The sequence below is a fragment of the Culex quinquefasciatus genome, chromosome 2 (genome assembly GCF_015732765.1).
Source record: "Culex quinquefasciatus strain JHB chromosome 2, VPISU_Cqui_1.0_pri_paternal, whole genome shotgun sequence".
Taxonomy (NCBI): domain Eukaryota; kingdom Metazoa; phylum Arthropoda; class Insecta; order Diptera; family Culicidae; genus Culex; species Culex quinquefasciatus.
Genome location: NC_051862.1, coordinates 192,156,176 through 192,177,540, shown reverse-complemented (window position 1 = coordinate 192,177,540; position 21,365 = coordinate 192,156,176). Strand labels below are relative to the sequence as shown.

The window sequence follows — 21,365 nt, the reverse complement described above, 5'->3', positions numbered from 1 at the left end:
GTTGTATTTTAGGTTGTATTTACAAATTAATTTAAGATTTTAATAATTATTGTTTTTACCAGAACAGCAATTTTCAATTCTTTTTTTACCAACTCTTCCAAATAAAGGAAAAAGGGGGGGCTGTAATTGAATTTAAAAGTGCTAATATGCCAACATTAGGTGCACGATGGAATTGCATGCTGTCCCCTTAGTCTTAGTAAACAATGTTTTATGAGTTGTATATTTCAGTATAAAAATAAATCTTTGTCGAGACAAAATGATGTATTCAGCAACATAATTGAAACAGTCTTTTTCCAGAAGAGACGCAGACACTGTGGCAATGTGGCAACCGGGCGATACGAATGCTGCGCGACTCTCGCGCGTAGGCAAAAGACCCGGCCTTTGAGGTTATGCAAAAATCACCCTTTTTTGTAGCTACCGAAAAACTTTTTCATGGTATAACTTTAAAAGTACTTCACTAAACAGAATAAAATTTAATTGGGTGTTAGGGGACCCCAAAACAAACAGAGTAGAGCGGATCCGGCCAAAATTGGTTCAGTCAGTTCTGAGATAATCGTGTGGAAAAAAAACATGTCTACACACATCCTCACAGACATTTGTTCAGAATTTGATTCTGAGTCGATAGGTATACGTGAAGGTATATCTGAGAGGTGTATTTAAGAAGTTCATTTTTCGAGTGATTTTATAGCCTTGCCTCAGTGTGGTGAGGAAGGCAAAAAACAGTTGAAGATTTTGATAACATTTCAGAAGTTTTTTTTTTTAAAAAGGTCAAATAAAACAAATTTTCAGTTTTTGCTTTTTGGGTGAAGGGTTAAGTACCGAAAGCATCCAAAGAGCAAAAACTAGAAAATTGGTTTAATGGACCTTTAAAAAAAACTCCAGATTTCTATGTTGTCAAATTCAACAACAGAGAGTTACCGGATTTGCTAACAGGATTTCTATCCGTGTACGCAAACAGATAATCTACTATGCGTCTCCATGAACACATTATGCTCTTCAAAGGAGACGCATGATACTACATTGTTTCCTTCTTGTTTCCATTTGTTTGATTGAAAAACAGTAGTAATATGTAAAAATTTGAAACATCTGATTACTAATTATCACTGTTAAGTTATTTACAATCTCTGAAAGAATGCATATTTTTTCTTAGGAAATCTAATTATTTAAATTAGCTTCACAATGTATCCCCTTCCCGTGACTTGTTGCATTTGCCATTTGTTGTATATGATTCTCCCGATGTTTCCCGCAAGTCCCCGAGTGATCACAGCTCAAAAACACGTGGCAACCCAATCCAGTCTCACAAACACTGCTATTCGAAATGGTATGTTTTGCTACCACCGGGCTCACATCCACCAACAAACCGATCCCCCCGTTTTTTTCTGGTATTGGTTAGAGAAAACGTGTTTGCCAGTCACATGCTGCTCGTCGTTGTGTGTGCTTTAAAAAATATTTTCTTCCCAGCGCCAGTTTAGTTCACAGGAGAAACTCGCTTAAGCTGCAAGCGATTTTTGTACCACTCCAACCAAACAACATCACAACAGCTCGTGTGTGTGCGTGTTGGACCCCTCGTCTTGAGAGAGATTGACAGAGAGCGAGAGCGGGAGCGCGCGAAATTTTGACCCATCGAGCGACCCCTCGGCTTTGCGGTGGTATGCGATGCGATCGGTGTGACGGTGTGTGCTGCTACTACTGTTAATCGCAACGAGTTGGGGATGTAATTTTACGGGAGATTCTGGAAAATAGCCCCACTCGCAAACTTGGGGAAGCTGACGCGTGATAACTACGCAGAAAAAAATTTACATCAAAGAAGCGGGAACCGGGTTGAGAAGCATTAGGAGGGCATAGCTGTCAATCTTTAAGCCGATTTAGTGCACTTATCCGGCAGTGTGTGTGTTTGTATGTGCAGTTTACTTCAATCACGTTGCAGTATTTTGACTAGCGAAGCATTTTTTGTTTTCATTGCATTAAAGTGCAACAAGGAAAAACACAACAGTTTTCAGTAAAATCAGCTTGAAAGTTCCAAATACATTCATGCTTCGGTAAAATTTCCAAACATTCCAAATCGAACCTCTCCAATCTCATCGATAAGTGTGAAATATATAACAATATACACAGATATAAATATTTATGGTTTTTGAGGCAGCAAGGAAAAATTTGCATATTTGTTTTCGAATCATAAATTTTATGTGATCGCGGCCCCAAGAGAGTGTATGTGTGTGTGCTGGAGCAAACAGCAGAAAATAAAAAAAAAAGATCAAGAAATTTATCGTGCATTACAATAAATAAAGTTTGAAGTGACCGTAAATCGAATGAATGTTTGAAGAAGCAAAAATGTAACTTGGAACCAGGAAATTGTGAAAGAATCAAAGCCATCGCGTTCAAATGATCCCTGATCAGTGTAGCAAAGCGATTTAAGATCACTCATCACCATCAACACATCGTCAACAAACTTTGGATTAATCTCGACAACCCCAACCGAGCTTCGGTATCTTTCACCAACCCAAAAACATCATTAGGCCAGCATCGATGGTAAGTGTTGACGAGAATCGTCTCAGTTTGTTTTTTTCCGAGCCACCCTGTGTGTTGTCTCACGTTGACCACAAGAAATTCAACGAATGCAGCAACCCCAACGCACGCTGATAGGAGGTCAGATTTCAATTTTTGAACCGTCCGTAAACTAGGTGTGAGGGTCTGCTGCCACTGCTGGTCTTGCGAGTTTAGGTTTGGGCATAGCATTTGAAAGTCGTGAACTCTCTCGGCCGAGAGATGTGATGTGTGGTTGCTCGAGAAAACAACAATTTTAGAGTCAATCGTAACCCTTTCGGGGAGGAATGGAGGCAGGGTTGCCAAAACATGAATATGTTCAATACAATTTAGGTTTGGTTTGCTCAACATTTTGAATTAGGGTTACAGCATGTATTTCCATCGGGCACCTAACGTTGGCGTAGAATTCGTAATAATATGCCTTAATATCCTGATGCACTAGATAAAATTTATGTAGTTATTTTTGTACAAAATTTGCTGAGTTTTGCAATTTGTTTTTCAAATATACACGATTCAGTTTAGGTAAAATGAAAAAAAAATGTGAAAAAACTTTGTTCGTAAAATTCTGAATACATGCAAACTCTCCTTATGTTTATACAGCAAACTTTTACTGTTTGTTTGATCAACAACTTTTTAGAACACTGATACACTTAAAAAATAACCATCCAAAATAACGAAACACATAATTTTAAAATAAGTTATTGCAGATTCGAAAAGTACATAACATTTCTCATAAAATGAGTATAAAAAAAACATTTTTTTCAGAATGTTGTGTACGCCATCAAATCTGGTGTCCAATTTTATACAAAATTTCTTTTGATACCAGATATTTACCTCTTCACGGTTTCAATTCGTTAATTCAAATTTTGCTAATAAGAAAGCCTGCGAATTAATAAGCACTCAAACCTCAAAGGTGGGTTTTCGAACTAACGTTTAAATTTCGACCCCTTTGTTCGTAGTTTTTCGAGCACGAGATTTCGTGCAGTAGCCGTCAGTCGTTCCAGGTAGCGAATTCGGATTTGCTTATTCTAATTCAGTTCCATTTTAATTGATGAATCCGCTCTGTACAAATCACTGAAAAATAAGTCTTAGTAAAAATCCTGAAATATTACATTGGTTGTACCGTACCAAAGTCACGAGATATCAAAAAATGATCCTCTGATTCGTGATCAGGAATTGATCCCTGAGCATAGTTTCAGCAAAACCGAAAAGGGGTCGAGGCAACTTATTCCGATTTTGTGTGAGCCACATTTCTTTTTTGTGCAACTTTGAAGCACTTTTATAGACGACAAAAACGTGACCTAATGAATAAATTCTAGATTTTTTTAAAAGGTCAAATAAAAAACAATTTTGATTTTTTGCCTTTTGGGTGTTTTTGAAATCGCCATGAGTCAAAAGAAAGACTTTGCAATTCAAAACTTTTTCGACTATCGAAGATGAGCCATCGCAGCTGTAAAGTTCAATTTTCATATTCTGATTTTTTACACTTCGTTACTGGACCCTATATCTTGGTTTTCTTGAAATTAAAATTAGCCTGATACAATAATATAACACATGTCACATGAACAACAGTAAATCCTGTTCACGTAAATAGTGATTTGATTTACGAAGTTGATATTTTCAACTATAAACTAGCAGCACTGTCTCGATCATCAAGTTCTGCACTTTAGTGTTGGTACCATATTAGGTTTCCCGCTCCAAAGTATAAGTGAAGCTCCCCAACTGGCTCCCTCTCTCTCACTCGCTCTTACTCTCACCAGCTTGAATCACACGCGGGGAAACGTGACGGAGCGAATCGCCAAACCAGCAAACCGCTGCGCTTGACTCCGCGGCAGGGTTGCAAGAAGTGGTCGCGGGCAGAGAGCGGCTCAGGAATTTCGTGTCGCTGATAGTTTCATAATACGGCATTCCAACGAGCGGGTGACCCAAAAGTGGTCACCGCCACAGCCGCGCATTTGAACGGCTCGCGCACGGTCTTTGGCCGCATACCAACGTGAGAGCCCCCTCGACGTCGTCGTGGTCTTGGTGGCGAGCTGCTGTTGACCACGACGGCGACCAGCCGCCCAGGGAAGTCACCTCTCTCGAGCATCGTCGCGTCGTCAACTATTTCTGCTTCTGCTTCGTTTTATTGACGGTGTTTTATTTTTTTCCCTCCTCATGCTTGCTTTTTAGTGGGCTCGAACTCGCGACGTTCGCGCGCGCTGCCAACGAAATCCGAAAGAGATATTTAGTTTCTCGAGCGTGTGTGTGTGTGAGTCGTGAGCTTTCCTCCGAGGCAGAGAGACAATTGTCCCTGGCTTGGCTGGAGCTTGGTCATTTTTGGGGAGCTCTGAACTTTCTTTCCACTCTTGATGGGGCCCGCATTCGGTTGGCGGTTTGACATGGGAACTGGGTTGTTTTGGGGGAGTTCTCAAGGGGATTGATATCAGGCTTAGTTTTAAGGGAGGAATGCATTTGATGAACTGTAACGGGCTTGAGAAATCAATCGTGTTTTCACAGAAAAAATCAATTCCCGTCATCGTGAATTGTGCTCAACCACGAAGAAATTTATTCATGAGTGTGGTGCATTTGTACTATAAACGTGAATATATTTCTTCCTTAAATTCATGAACACACTCCCTGCTGAATCGGCGGTCGAAGCTGAACATCAAGAACAAGTCGCTGGTGGTCAAGTGCATCATCCGTCCAATGCTGACCTACGCTGCTGCGGTCTGGGGCAAATGCGCCAAATCGCACCGTAAGCGACTCCAAGTGAAGCAGAATAAGCTGCACAACCTGGACCCGTGGTACCCGACCTAAGATCTACACAAGCTGGCCGGCGTCGGCACCGTCGACGCAAGCATCGAAAGGGCAACGAGAACCTTCAGGACTTCGTGTGGGATGTCAACGAATCCGCTCATCGAAGCACTCCTCCGCCAACAACTGTGATATTAGTCTTTAAGCCAAACATAGATCTAGGGTTTTTTCTCAAAAATTATTTTCCCTAAAAGAACACCCAGTTAGCAAAATCTAAACGTAGAAATATGTATCCTCCCTGCAAAGGCTTATGAATTGATCTCAGTTGAAAGATTCTCCAAATCTCTGAATTGCAAATGTAACATCCTGGAGCAGAACAGTTAAATTCTAATCAAAACACAATTGAATAAATTCATGAACACATTTCACGATTTCGATAATTGACTTTTTTCCGTGTTGTAACATTATTAATATACAGTCCAGAATCGATTTTCCGAAGCCTCGATGATCTGAAGTTTCGATTATACCATGATTCTGTATTCGAAGGACCGTAAACCGGTATGACATTGATAGCCGGGGTGACATTGATAGGTTGAAGATTTTTTTTTGCGAAATGAAAAATTCGACTTACGAGTGCACAGCAACCAAGGAAGTTGTTGTCTTCTTATTTCAAAATTGTCAAATGTACTGACCCAATCCTGCAACAACCTGATTGTAAAATTAGGCAAATTTGGTTGTGAATCGCTTTGTAGACAGTACTTTAGGGGATGAATAAAAAATTATATCGATAGTTCCGTAGTTTTGAATGTACTAAAATATTTGTAACAAAAAGGAGAATGGGCAATTTTGGTCCAAGGATGTACACGAACGGGACCAACTTTTTTCGAAAGATCTCGCCGAGACATGAAAAAAAATCTTCTGGACCAACTCTCTAAACCCCGGGGTTCAAAAGTTACAAGTTGTTGAAGTTTGAGCATTTTGGGTTAAAATGTACAAAAAATCGTATTTTTGCTATTTCTAAAATCATTCATAAAATTTCAGTTTCTTTATGGATTTCGATTTTCTTGACTTCATTCGACACGTATCAGCAAAAACTATGAGTTCTGATATGTCTTAGCATGATTGAAACATGATTTCTCTTGTTTTTATCCGTTTGAACCGTTTGTGCAAGAGGCATCCCATAGAAAAAAGTCGAAACTTCAAGGTTTTGAAACCGGATCCGACCCAAACTGCTTCAGTGAGTATGGAAGGCTTCAGTGCAATGTTGTAACAATTTATTGGGATGGTCTGAGTCATCCGAGAACTCCCTGGAGTTAAGATCTGTGGGTCTACTACCGTAACAAGCAAATTGTCGACCGGTTTTGACAACGGAACATACCCGCATAGCTTCAGTGAGTGTGGTAGACTACTTTGCTAATGTGTTAGGATGTCCTGGGTCATCCAAGGACTCCCTGGAGTTATGATCTGTAGGTCTACGGCTGTTACAAGGACTCCCTGGAATGGTCCAGAACATCCCAACATAACAGCAATACAGTCTGCCATACTCACTGAATCTTTGCGGTTATGATGCGCGGTTAAAAATCATCGACCTTTTTCTTGTTACAGTGACCCAAACATCTAAACTCCAGGGAGTCCTAGGATGACCAAAGACATCCCAACACATTAACAAAGCAGTCTACCATACTGTCTGAAGCCATGCGGGTATGATCCGTGGTCAAAAACCGCCGACATCTTGCTTGTTACGGCGGTAGAATCACCGGTCTTAACTCCAAGGAGTTCAAGGATGACTCAGTCCATCCCAATAAGTTGTTACACCATTGCACTGAAGCCTTCCATACTCACTGAAGCAGTTTGGGTCGGATCCGGTTTCAAAACCTTGAAGTTTCGACTTGTTTCTATGGGATGCCTCTTGCACAAACGGTTCAAACGGATAAAAACAAGAGAAATCATGTTTCAATCATGCTAAGACATATCAGAACTCATAGTTTTTGCTGATACGCGTCGAATGAAGTCAAGAAAATCGAAATCCATAATGAAACAGAGATTTTATCAAAGATTTTAGAAATAGCAAAAATACGATTTTTTGTACATTTCAACCCAAAATGCTCAAACTTTAACAACTTGTAACTTTTGAACCCCGGGGTTTAGAGAGTTGGTCCAGAAGACTTTTTTTCATGTCTCGGCGAGATCTTTCGAAAAAAGTTGTTCCCTTTCGTGTACATCCTTGGACCAGCTCCCATACAAATTTGCCCATTCTTCTTTTAGTACAAAAGCTCTGGTTGGTGTGCACCGTTAAATACAAACCAAAATGGTGTGGCGTGGTAGAGAAGAGTTCAAAAGACCTAAAGAAGTACCACACCAAAGTCTTTTTACTGAAATCAGTTAAATTTACTGAAATCTCAATAATTCTAATTGTTTTTAAAGTAATGATTGCAAAACAACTGAACAGGTGTATGATGCATTTTACACTTTTTTCATTCAAATGTTGATACCGTGGCCCCCCTCCGACTTTGATCAAAGTCGAGAGACATACACTTCAAAAAATATTTGCAACGGCCTTATTGTATAAACATTATTTAAATCATACTCTCAAAGTGTCAAATTTTTCTCAATGAAAATGAATTTGAATCTGCATTATCGAATTCTTAGGATAATTTGATAGTTTTAGACTAAAAACAACTTCAATTGGTTTTAGGTATGTTTCATTTGCAAATTTTTTGATCATTCCACAAAATTGGTTTAGGTGGCAACAAAAATTTTCACTTTTACAAAAAAAAACAATTTTAATGGACATGGACATTTTTATTTACTATTCCTAAAATTCAGATAATTTTGTATTAATATTACATTGTATTACCCAGCCAAGTACACGTTTTAAAAATATTTATCGTGTGAAAAGTCTTACCAGTAGAACAATATCTATAAAATAAATTGAAATCCTATCATATACATTTAGACAACATTAATTCCACAGAGGTATGTTTTTTGAATACATTAAAAATTAATATAAAATATTGAAAATACACCATAAAAAAATTATTTCATTTTGCAAATAAAAACTAGGTGTTATTTTTTTTATAAAATTGCTCTTTATATAAGCTACAGCCATTTTTGTTTAATTTCAGGTAAAATGTCCTAATAAAGTATACAATTGCCCTTTTCCAAACTATTATCTGAAAAATTTCGATTCGAAAGATGGGAACATTTCACAAAGGTAATTTGAGAAATTTAGAATTGAAAAAGTCCAAAAGCAAAACTTTGGAATACAGTAATCGACAAGCAAGCACACCGCAGAAAATCCAATGGCATCCACATCACCTTCGACAAAAAAGACACTTAATATTGTAAATGTTGATGGTTGAATATTACCTTTTTTATGATGTAATTTTACCTCAACTTATACTGAATAAGTGACATAATACCTGAAAAGTGGTAAAATTACACATTTTCAGAGCTAAAATTAAACATGTTTTCTGCCATAAAAGATGTAGCCCTTCTCAGATGTAATATTACCATGATTTTGTTACTGTGTAAGTGATCACTTTTTTTAAAGAATTTCAGGAACATTGATATAGAATTAAGTTTTATGCATATTTTCTATTTTCTGAGATTTTTTTTAAATTAATTAATTACTAACAACATCTTACAAATTAATAAATATTCTATAGGCGGAATATTTTGTAGAGAAAAGTAATCAAATTGCCGTTTTTACGTTGACAAATTGTGCTGTACCGATTTGACCATGGTTTTATCAAGACATTTTTATTTCAAAAATTTATACTGAACTTGATGTGAACAATAATATCTGATCCATCATGTAAACATTTAACACCACGGATTTTGTAAAATAGTTGTCTAATGCCTGTGATTTACCAAATTTTGATTTGCACTTTATTAGACGAATTATTAAGCTCGTCAAAAAGAGGCAATCTGTGATAATTGCAATATTTTTTCATGAAAATCCAGTAAAGAGCATCTTAACAATAGCTGCCTACTACCATCAAGGAAACCAGTTTAGCTAGACTTACGCATTCAACAGATCAGAGGCCAAACGGCCAACGTGGTCGAACCAGCCCAGGGAAATGGTGTTGCATAATTACCCGTGCCATAACAAACGCTCAACCACTCACACACACACGCCCGTGATGGTGGCATAATCAACGACCATTCTGCGCGATGCATTGATCAACGTCACACAAAGTTCGCAGCGGAAGCAGTGGAACCCTCTCCGCCATTCATGTCAGCTCGGAGTTCTAGCGGTGTGGTGTGTGCGCGTAATTAGCTCTACTGTTCCACTAAAAACTGGTTCACGCCGGGAATCGAACCCGTGACCTGGGAGATGATCATCGCGCGCTTGGAACGGAATTTTCCGTTTGATTTGATTTTTTCTTCTTTTTGGGGTGATTCATCAAACATGAAAATGAAAAAAAAATCAAAATCTGTTCACGGCCAAATTTGTTCCACTTTGCAGTCGAATAAAGTTCGAAAAATTGCTTTCATTATCAAATTAGCGTTTCTTTCTCTGCGGTTCGCGTCTGGCTTGAGCAATGAATATAAACAAATGATGGTTTGTTTTGCTTTTGCCGGGTTCAAGGGGGCTAAAGGAAGAAGCGAGGGGGGGGAGGTTTGCTTTCGCAGCAACTCGCGAGACAGTTGAACCAACCAAACAATTCCAGCGTGTCTGAACCAGTGCGATCTCGACCAGCTGGCCGCACAGCACAGCACGCATGGAACATTCCAGCGGATTCAGCGTGGTCAGCTCGAAAAATGGTTTATTATTTCCCCACTTTATCGCGTAATCGTCCGCGCGCATAGCTCAATTTTGGCGGGGGGTCCCTTCTACCCTTTCCGTTCAAGTTGTTGGGCAACCTCCGCGCGAGACTCGCCCGGAGAAGCTCTACGAGACGATTAGCCCATTTTTTCCGCTCCTATCGAGCAAAGCTCTGACTCGAAAAATGGTTGATTGGATTTAATAAGCACCAAACACGTGCTTCCACTTTGGAGTGAGAGGGAAAAATCGCACAATTGAATCAGAGGAGAGGAAGCAAGGCACCACGGAGAAATAGCTGCAACCATAACAATTATCGATTCCGACCAAACTGTCTGAGCCGCTGGTGAAGTGCTGTCTGGGGGCCTCCGAATCCGTTGCGAGATTCCGGCTTGAGGATTGGGACTGGTTCGTGCGTTAATCGTTCAGCGAAAACAGTTCAACAGAGGGTTGCCCAGCTGATTTTGGTAGTTGATTCGGCTTTTGGGATTGAAAAATCAAATTTTGATTATATCAAAGATTTTTTTTTGCAAAAGGCTACTCAAAAAAGCAATATGGCAACGTTGCATGTTTAGTGCCTTAAAAAACTCAAAAATTACAGGACAATTTTTGTAAAACTGACTTGAATTGAATAAATATTTGTATCCAACCTAATGTGCTTTATTCCTTTATCAATTATTATGGTTTCTATAATTTTTGCGTAGATGAAAAAAAGCTAATTGCAATACTCACAACTGAAAACAGAATATTTTTTTCAGTGTAGTTCAGTGGATGGTAGTAACCTGGGTAGTAATTAGCTTAAGTCATAAAAAACGAGTTCTATTCGAAAAGTGGTCAAAGGCAATCTTATGAGAAATTGGACAAGCTTTTCAATAAAAATATTTACGAGACTGAAAAATCAAGTCTGTCTTATAGAAATTGCCAAAAACCAGCAAAGAACCACTTTTTTGAACATTTTTATTTTTAAAACCACTGTAACTTCACAAGTATTGGACTTAGGACAGTGGTCTATATGTAGACTTTTATGTAAAATTGTCTGGAGAATCGATTCCCGAATTCGGTTTTTGAAAACTTTGACGTTTAGAGCCCTTTAAAAAAAAACAGTTTCAGTAAATGATTTTTGTATTTTTTTAGGTGAGTTGCTCCATCCTGCATTTTTTGTGAATATTTTTGTAACATCTTAAGCTATTTTCACAAAAATTTTGAACGAAAAAAAATCGTGAGCTCACTTTCAAATTTGACTTTTAAACTTAAAAATCAAAAAATCTCATAAAAGTGGCGTGTTTTTTCTTTCAGTGTATTTTTTTTTCGGAAAGTCCATCAAATTTTCTACAATGTTTTTCTTCAATCACTTTTTGATGCGATGCAACGGCTTCGAGATACAGAAATATTTAAATTACGAAATACAAAAAAATAAAATACTTACGCCCTTCTAAAATATTATTATCGAGTGAAACTGGCCCCATATACAAAAAAATGGCTTATATAAGCGTAGGATAACATGTCTACAAAGTTTCATTGAAATCGGACAGGGTCCGGCACGGCGTATTTTCTAGGACAAACCCTTTTTAAGAAAAAATAGTCAAGGCTACTGTCAAATGTGTCTTAAAAGAAAATTTCTCAGCATTCCAATGCTTCTAAGAGCGAAATGTTTCATCGGGAAATTTCTGAAATATCTATTTTTTAAGTTTTTTGTTTTAATTTCCTTTATTATTTATTGTAAACTTTATAATAACTATTCTGGAAACTTGTCAAATGATATTTTTTATGTGTCATTTACTCATCAAAATGTGCAAAATAAGGCAAGGGAGTGTTCTGTTATTACGTAACGCAGTAGGGGGAGAGGGGGGGGGGGGGTCGGAGGCCGTGTTACGCTCCATACAAAATTTTTAAATTTGTATGGAAATTTTGTTACGAGGGGGGGAGGGTGTCTAAAAGTCCGATTTTTCGCGTTACGTAATAAAAGAACGCTCCCCAAGAAACAACTTTGTAGATGATTGTAAATCGCTAAACATTTTAAAAATTAAGTTTAACCGAGTTTTTGAATATATGAGATATATTCAGAAATGAAAATTTTATGACCGTATTAAAAATATGTTTTACAAGAATCAAAAGATAATTACATAATTTTTGTGTACAAATATCACGTGTCTGCTCTGATTGAGCTGATACAATCGTTTTTTGCAGATTTGAGATTATTAAGTTTATTATTGGATTTTTATGAATAAATATGATAATTTTTTAAGCAAACATGAACCGGGAACATGGATCCAAAAGATGATTTAATCGAAAATGTACTACAAATTACTGTTGCAAGCTTCAGAAGTCATATTCTCATGAATATGAAACAACGAAAAAAAAAATTTACTGTTGAAAATGCATTTAAATTTAGGAATAAAATTCGTGTGTTTTTACTTTGAATGTGGAAAACACTATCACATACATTTTTTTTCAATTTGAACAAATATAAAATATTATTTAACAGAAAAAATCAAACAGAAGCTTCAATTCCGAACAAAAATTAAAGTATTTGTAAAACGTATAAAAAAGATAAGATAAGACTTCTTTGACAGTGCTGATTCCTTGATCATTTCATACAAAATAAAAATGAAAAAAATCGTTTCATACTCATGAAAAGTGTTTCTCCTGAAGATTGCCACAGTTATTTTTAGTACAATTTCGAGTATAAAACATGTTTTGTATCCATGTAACTGGTTAATGTTTGGTTGAGGAAATATGATATTTTTTCATAAAAATCTGGTAATACCCTTATCAATCTCAAACTTGCTAAAAAAATCGGTTTTATCAGCTTAATTCAAGCTAATCCGATCAGACGGGTGATATTTGTACACAAAATTATGTAATAATCTAATAATTCTTGTAAAAATTATGTTTTAATACGGTTTTATGATTTTTATTTCTGAATAAATCCCATATATTCAAAAACTCTGTTAAACTTAATTTTTGAAATGTTTAGCGATTTACAACCTTCTACAAAGTTGTTTCTTACCTTATTTTGCACATTTTGATGAGTGAATGATACATAAAAAACATCATTTGACAAGTTTCCTGAACTGATATTAAAAAGTTTTAAATAAATAATTGAGGAATTTAGAACAAAAAAACATAAAAAATAGAGTGAAATATTTCGCTCTAAGAAGTATTGGAAAGCTGAGAAAATTTCCTTTAAGACACATTTGACAGTATCGATGACTATTTTTTGTCCTTAAGGTTGCCCAGAAAACACGCCGTGTCCGGTACAACCGATTCCCTATTTGGCATGGAATTGCTCTTACCAAAAGTTGATCATTCTTCACTTGTTTACTTATGATCCATTACAACATCATAGTTTAAGATTAAGTATTTTTTTAAAATTAAGTCCTTGGGATTTGAGGACTCTAAATGTTTAAGAAATGTATGGTTCGCATAGTTATGAAGAGCTTAACAAAAAGAGATTTTGTGCTCCAATCGTGCTCTGTAAAAAGTTCTTGAAATATCTTTCTAATGCTGGATTGGTGAAAATAAAGTTGTCCTTGAAAATAAAAACATTTATCATGAATTTCGTTCAATAAGATTTCTTGCGATTTCACAAAAAAATCATCTACCTAACTAGAAACAACAAGTAAAAAATAAATCCAAATAAGAACATTTATATAATACAACACATTCCTGTAAGAAAATTAAATGTTCAACATAACAAGACAATTAGATATTTTACTTTGGTTCTGGCTATTCTGCCTCTCCACTGAATTAAAATTCTTCATTTAAATTGAACTTTAATTTAAGTTCGATCGAAAGTTCGAAAGCCCAGTTTTTCTTAAATGTTCTTGAAATAAACAAATTTGTATATGATTGATGGTCATAAAAATATTTGGAACAGGTAAAACATCTTTCTCTTTACAACATTAAATCAAATATTTCTGTCAGAAATGTTATTCCCATATGAACAATAAAAAACAAAAAAAAATCTACCCGTACATCCAATAAGAACAATAAGTTTAGCAACAAATACCTTTTTTGAATCGCTATTCGAACGAGGTTATTGGCGATCCAGTTCGCATTCTGAAGCATCTTCCAGTTATCGCTTCTCGGCCTAAAGGCTAAGATCAAAGTGTAGTATCTGTTCTTATCAGCTTAACATCTGATAGCTCTTCCATAGGAAGACAACAAATGTTAAACTGATTTTTGTATCCAGGCGGTTCGTCCTAGGGGCTTGCTCCACGACCGCCGCGGGTTGGCCCGGTATTGCAGTACCACCGGGATCGGCCCACATTAAACGATTAAAAAAACTAATTAACTTACTTTATTTAAAATCAAATCATTGGAACATTTGACTCCAATTGAAATCTGGCTATCACAAAACATTTGATATTAAATTATTCTTGAAATAGTTTCAATGAATCGACACAAAGTCTAGAAAATCTCTTAACATGAAAAGCTTCAAAAATTAAACCATTTTCCATCAATGCGCACTGCTTTAAACCGAAATCAACCACTGCTTAACGTCCAAAACTCGGTCGTCGATCGACCGATCGATAACTGTCTCTCAGTACACACTCACAAACACACTCACTACCATTTCACCATCCCCCTCCTCCCTGACTGGGGAGTCCAAGTCAAGAAGTCACGTCAGCCCAGCCAGTCGAGCCAGTTTTCCACCACCGTTCGCGGTCCAGTTTCCACCAGTGCCAAGATCCAGTTTGTTGTTTTTCTTCTTCTTCTTCTTTTTCTACTTCTCAGCGCGCGCTTTTTTGTCACGGCTCGCGGGATTCTTCGCGTTTGCTTCCAATGATTCATAAGTAGTTTGGGGGAACAGAAGGTGCAAGCGGCGGGCAGGCGCGGGAAACTGCCAGAAATTTCGTGCCATTTTCCGGTTCTGCAAGTCTGCTCGAGATGTGGGCACGCGGGACTGCGGCTGGCTGCAAACGTACCACGGTAGCACCGAGTCAAATTGCGTTGTAGCATGGCGCATTTAGAAATAGGCGTGGAAAACGGTTTTGAGATCATATTTAGGAATAATCATTTTTTTCAATTTTAAACAGAACGAAAGGTCAACGTATCGGCTTAAATGTATTGATTTGCAGCTCTATTGTAAAACCACCTTATTCACCTGTCCTACGAAATGACGCAATGGCCCGATTTTCGTCGCTCATAAAAGTGCTTGAAAGTTTATTATGAAACTTATTTAAATTGCAATTTTCACTGCGAACTTGAATGAATAAAAAAACAATTATTTGTTTTTGGAGTTGCAGAAATGTTGCGTAGTATATGTAAAGCGTTGCAAATCTCAGATTTTTCAGCACTCGTCGTACACGGTAAAAAAAAATCATGGTAATATGACATATTTTATGTAAGAAAAAATGTATAATTTTACCTCTAATTTTTTTTAATTTTACAACTTTTCTGGTGTAATGTCACTTTTTCAGTCTAAATTGAGTTAAAATTACATCACAGAAGATGTAATATTCAACCTTCCAAAATTAAACCTTCCAAATTTACTCTATTTTTGAGTATTTACGACTACAATTTGTACTGCCAAAATCTTAATTTAGCAACTAGTTACATTAACTTCAATGTTGAATTCAAATAATTAAATACTTTGGATACTTCAGCGAATTTTCTAAAAAGAATATCAGGATATGTGCGGAACCTTTTGCCTTCCTCACTGAGGTAAGGCTATAATCCTGCTCCAAAATTGAAAGCCCACCTTGATGTATACATATCGACTCAGGATTGAAAACTGAACAAATGTCTGTGTGTATGTGTGTGTGTATGTGTGTGTGTATGTGACCAATAATGTCACGCAGTTTTCTCAGCAATGGCTGAACCAATTTTGACCAAACCAGTCGCATTCGACTTGGTTTAGGGTCCCATACGGTGCTATTGAATTGTTTGAAGTTTCGATAAGTAGTTCAAAAGTTAAGTATAAAAATGTATTTTCGCATATTTTCAGAAGTTGAATAAAGGGCAATAAACTGAACCAAACATCATCATGCTATACATCGTTAGTTAGGTAATTGAAAGACCTTTCCAACGAATCCAAAACATTGATAATCTGGCAACCCTGTCTCGAGTTGTAACCACTTAAGTGATATTTATGTAATTTTTTGTAGCCGGATCTCACTTAAATGTATGTAAACAATGTCCAGATCCATCATCCGACCCATCGTTGGTTAGGTAATTGAAAGACCTTTCCAACGAATCTACAACATTGATAATCTGGCAACCCTGTCTCGAGTTCTGACCACTTAAGTGATATTTATGCACTATTTTTGTAGCCGGATCTCGCTTAAATGTATGTAAACAAAGTCCGGATCCATCATCCAACCCATCGTTGGTTAGGTAATCAAAAGACCTTTCCAACGAGTATAAAACATTGAAGATCTGGCAAACCTGTCTCGAGTTCTGACCACTTAAGTGATATTTATGCACTTTTTTGTAGCTGGATCTCACTTAAATGTATGTAAACAATGTCCGGATCCATCATCCGACCCATCGTTGGTTAGGTAGTCAAAAGACCTTTCCAACGAGTCTAAAACATTGAAGATCTGGCAACCCTGTCTCGAGTTATGACCACTTAAGTGATATTTATGTATTTTTTTTGTAGCCGGATCTCACTTAAATAAAAAAAAAAGAACTTAACGAAGTTAGACGAAATTTGTGTCCAAACCCATCATATCACATATCACCCATTGTTGGAAAAGAGTGAGGAAGGCACCAACCATAATTTGAAATTGAAATTTTGAATAATTTTTTTTTCTTTTTTAAGAACAATCAATGTTTTTGAAAGTATTAAATTTGATGGTTAGACTTGATGTAATTTGTAATTTTGTTTAAAAATGTTTTTTGGCCAACGTTGGCTTTTTATATGCTATGTTTTCTTTCAATGTGTATGACAATTTAGAAGCATAAAAAGTGAAAAAATGCAGACAATTAAAGAGTGTCTGGAAAATAATGATAAACACGAAATTGGTGAAAGATAATCGTTGAGGTTGAGGTGATGGTTAAGGAAAATTCTTAGTACTTAAATTAACTTTACACGGAAAAAAAGAGTTCCCAAAATCGTGAACAAGCGTTCATGAAAATGGGAACCTCGAACAAAGTGTTCAAATTGCATGGTACGATTTTGAAAACCGTACCATGAAATTTGAACACTTTGTTCGAGGTTCCCATTTTCATGAACGCTTGTTCAAGATTTTGGGAACTCTTTTTTCTCCGTGTAGAGAAAAAAGTAATATTCATCAGTAAAAAATAAAATTTTACACCAGGAACTGTTGAATTTTCATCAGGTTCATATTTTTCCACATTATAAGGTAGAATTACTCAAAAGAAGTAAAATTCAAGCAGCAAATTTTTCAACCTTCCAAAATTCAACCTTTTTTTCTGTGTAAATAAAACAACAAAAAATAAAAGAAAATGAAAAGTTTTTTTTAAAGGTCTCAAAAGCTAATGTGTTTCACTTTTGGACTTTGGAACGTAAGAAATGAACATGGAACAATAGAAGTAATATTTTTCGTAGAATAAAAGGTGCTCAATATTAACTTCAAATATCGGAAAAACGGTTTGCCCTTTTCCAATTAACGCCTTAAAAATTTGTGATTTTTGCAACTTTGCAATGTTATTTTTTAGGGTGTGGTAATGTTTTACACAGTTTTCTAGAAGATAATTACATTTGTTATGTATAAACATAAAAGGTTTGGTTGTAACCTAAATGAAAAAAAAACCTGTTGCAAATTTTAAAAGTGCATAAAATTTTCCTTCATGATTGATGAAAAACACCTATTTTCAGAATTTCCAAACACGAAAGGGGTCGTATCGCCAATCCATCACAAGATATCGAAAAATTTGCCTCGGATTTGCCTCGTTAGATAGAAGGCCACTTCAAATATTTCCAGAAAAGTTCTCAAAATGACTCGTAGTGAATTAAGTGGATTCCACCAATGAATCAGCAGCGGTCGCATATCCAAGGTATTGCCGTGAGTCATATGCACTGTTTGCGAATTGATTTAAACTTCGCAAAATAGCACCATTAATCAGTTTACACCCAAATGCTAATCAGACGCTCGAAATTCCCCACCTGCGGGCCAGCCAGAAGGTCAGTTCCGGAACGTGGCACATTTCACCCAAATTCACACCAAGTTGGCCACTGGTGTCACAGCGCTCCGATTCGCTCCGATCGGCCACTCCCAGATATTTCGCGGATCGTGATCAATACGTTTGAAACGAGCAGGGAGCGCGCGCGCCAGCGCAAAAGAAAAACTTGCATAGTAATGAAATAAATTGTGCCACAATATGCAATTAAATTTATACTGACGAGGTGAGGTTCCTCGAGCCCAACTGCCCAGCAGTCTGAACGTGCACGGTTCGGTACGTCACTGCTGGTTAGAATGGAGGGGGACGACCAGATTTGCAAGTCGGAGCACTCTCCGCTGGATTCCAGAAGGTATTGTGCATTCGCGACTCACTAGGGAGAAACCCTTTCGAGGGAAATAAAAAAAATGCCATAAATGCTTACTCATACAGCTTATTTACATAGCTGATTGGGGGGTGCTTGAAGTGTCTGGGCCGCAGGGAGTGTGGCATGGGCTTCGCTTAGCATTTGGCACATATGGCACCATGGCTGGCGATGGGTAGAAATACTAAGGTGTTCGACGACCACCTCTCAAACTAACACCTAACGATTCGGTGAGTGATCATTGAAATATTTACTTTAAACTCTGCTTTGAAACTTTTCATTGGAATGTAACGATTGGATTACCCGATCGCTAAAGCAACCTAGTTTTCGTCAATTTCACCCGAAGCAAAAGGAACCACCCTATTCCATACGCACTCACTTCCACCCAAATGACGTAATAAATTGGGGAAGGCTACGTGCAAAATTTCCCGTTCGATTCTACCGCCCCGCCGTAGAAGTGCCAATAAGTGGCCACTTGGGGGCCACTCCAGTTCACACCAGAAAGCACTCGAACAGTACCGATGCCGCGCCGCCGACCGCAAAAGCTAGAGCTGCGCGAGGATACTTGAGCCAAGTTTCGCAGCAACGCCGCAACACAGCCTTACTGCAAGCGCGGTGGAATGCGGAAATCGTGAACCTCCTTGGGCTTGGAGAGGACCACTAATCGCGAGCCCCCCCACTAATCGTATGAAGAGGGGTGCTTCACTGTTATTATTTTTTTTTTTGTTTGCGAGATATCAACAGTTAATTTCTGAAGCTTTGAGTTATAAGAAATTCCCATACTTAGTAAACGTCTCACTGCAAGCTTGCTAAAAGGTACTCCGCCTGATAAGAGTTGTCGACTTGTAAACATTGTGGCTGTACCTTTTATATAACGGGTACTGACGGTTTCATTTAGATAAGCGTCATTTTGCTACCAAATTTAATCAACAGATTGAACGTCACTTTTCAACTAAACGATAAAAATGCGATGAAAATAATATTTCTTGCAAACAGCTGTTTTCGTATCTAATGTTGTCAGGTATTTGATCCAAGTCAACATCGTAGCACGTCATTTGGTGACACATGGTGTTTGACTCGAAGTGATACGAATCGCCGAATTTGCTCCGAAACTAATTTCCAATGTACATTACCTTGTTTATATTGAAAACGTGGAATGACTGTCCTTCAAAATAGAGACTTATATTCCTAATAGCAGTTTACTTATAATAAAAAAAACTAACTTAATCCACCTATGTGGTTGGAGCCTTCCTCACTCATTACCAACAATAGCTGTACACAAATTTCATCTATTTTTTAGATCCGGAATAAAAAATTATATAAATATCACTTATGTGCCCATATCTCGAGACAGGGTTGCCAGATCTTCAATGTTTTGGACTCGTTGGAAAGGTCTTTTGATAACCTAACTAACGATGAGTCGGATGGTGGATCCGGACATAGCTTACATACATTTAAGTGAGATCCGGATATATGTGAAAAGACATTTTTATACATAACTTTTGAACTACTAATCGAAACTCCAATCTGTATAAAACTCGATCTATGGGACCCTAAAACAAGTCAAATGCAACAGGTTCGGGTCAAATCGGTTCTGCCAGTGCCGAGAAGCGTGAGCTAGTTTGTTGGTCACATGCATACATACACACACACATACACACAGACATACACACAGACATTTGTTCAGTTTTCGATTCTGAGTCGATATGTATACATGAAGGTGGGTATACGACGTTTTTATACAAATTTCATTTTTTGAGCAGGATTATAGCCTTACCTCAGTAAGGAAGGCAAAAAATCAATTTGGCATGACAATATCGATGGTACAACTAAAAAAATGGCTAGATCATGGTTTGATGGGATACATGACCCAGAAATGAAAATTTACAAAACAAATCTTATAATTTTCGTTGTTTTTACTAAGCTTCTATGAATAAACAAATTACAAAAATCATCAAAAAAAAACTATGATTCAGGCTGCTTTTCTTCAGCCTATGAATGCATATTTTATAATTTTTTACTATTTATTGGTTTGTTTAAAAAGGAGAAAAAAATAGAAAATCATAATTGAGATTTGTTTTTATTTTGTAATTTTTACACAATTGAATTAAGAGCGAGTTTTTTACCAGTAGCCGATACACACTGGTAAAAAAGCCGATACACAGGGCAAAAAATAACGTTGTAAAAAGTTTGTTATAGAAAAATCGTAAATCTATGAGAAAAGCTGCGATTGGCCAAAAAGTTAATTCCGTAGGCATATATTACCTATCTTTTGACCTATGGGAGTATGGAAGTTGGAGGCTGTTTCAAAAAGTTATTAAGGTTTAAAAAAAATCCATTTTAAGCAGTAATTTGCAAAAGCTGTGAGAAAAAGTAAAACCAATCCTGGATGTTCATTGCACTTTTATCGCAAATGGGAGCAATTTTATGATTTTTCATGTTTTTTGGATCTCAAACTTCAATGCCCGTTTAACCCCACTTCCCTTTGTCATAGAGGGCTCATATTTGGCATGAGTTCATCTCATGCATAGACAAACAAACGCTGAAGTTTTCATCCAAATAGGACACCTCGATACGACATCTAGAACAAACCGAGCAAAATCTACTAATACTACCTCTTAATGAACCGCATTTACAAAGCGGATTCAGTGGCTACTTCTTAAGTTAATGTTATGTTAAGATTTTTTTTAGATTTTTTATGATTTTTTGAAAAAAAAATTGCAAACGTATTGAATCGAACTTTCTCTTTAGCTTGGAGCATTTTGCTACTTTTTCCAATATTTTATTCATTAATTCAATTTAATTAATTATATAAGCAAATTCACAATTTCGTATTTCTGATAACGTAATAGAGCTTCGGAG

General features: G+C 36.9%; 1 protein-coding gene and 1 non-coding gene across 2 annotated transcripts in view; both read left to right on the top strand.

Annotated features, from left to right (window-relative positions):
- The first annotated feature begins 1,495 nt into the window (after positions 1–1,495).
- LOC6031866 (protein expanded) overlaps positions 1,496–21,365 on the top strand; it is an 85,258-nt gene continuing 65,388 nt past the window's right edge. Inside the window, exon 1 of the mRNA XM_038258260.1 lies at positions 1,496–2,529. The gene's annotated coding sequence lies outside the window, so the exon portion shown is untranslated. The remainder of the gene's footprint in view (positions 2,530–21,365) is intronic.
- Positions 14,129–14,324, top strand: LOC119768194. Its single transcript, XR_005278005.1, has one exon. It is a non-coding gene; the product is annotated as a U2 spliceosomal RNA (small nuclear RNA).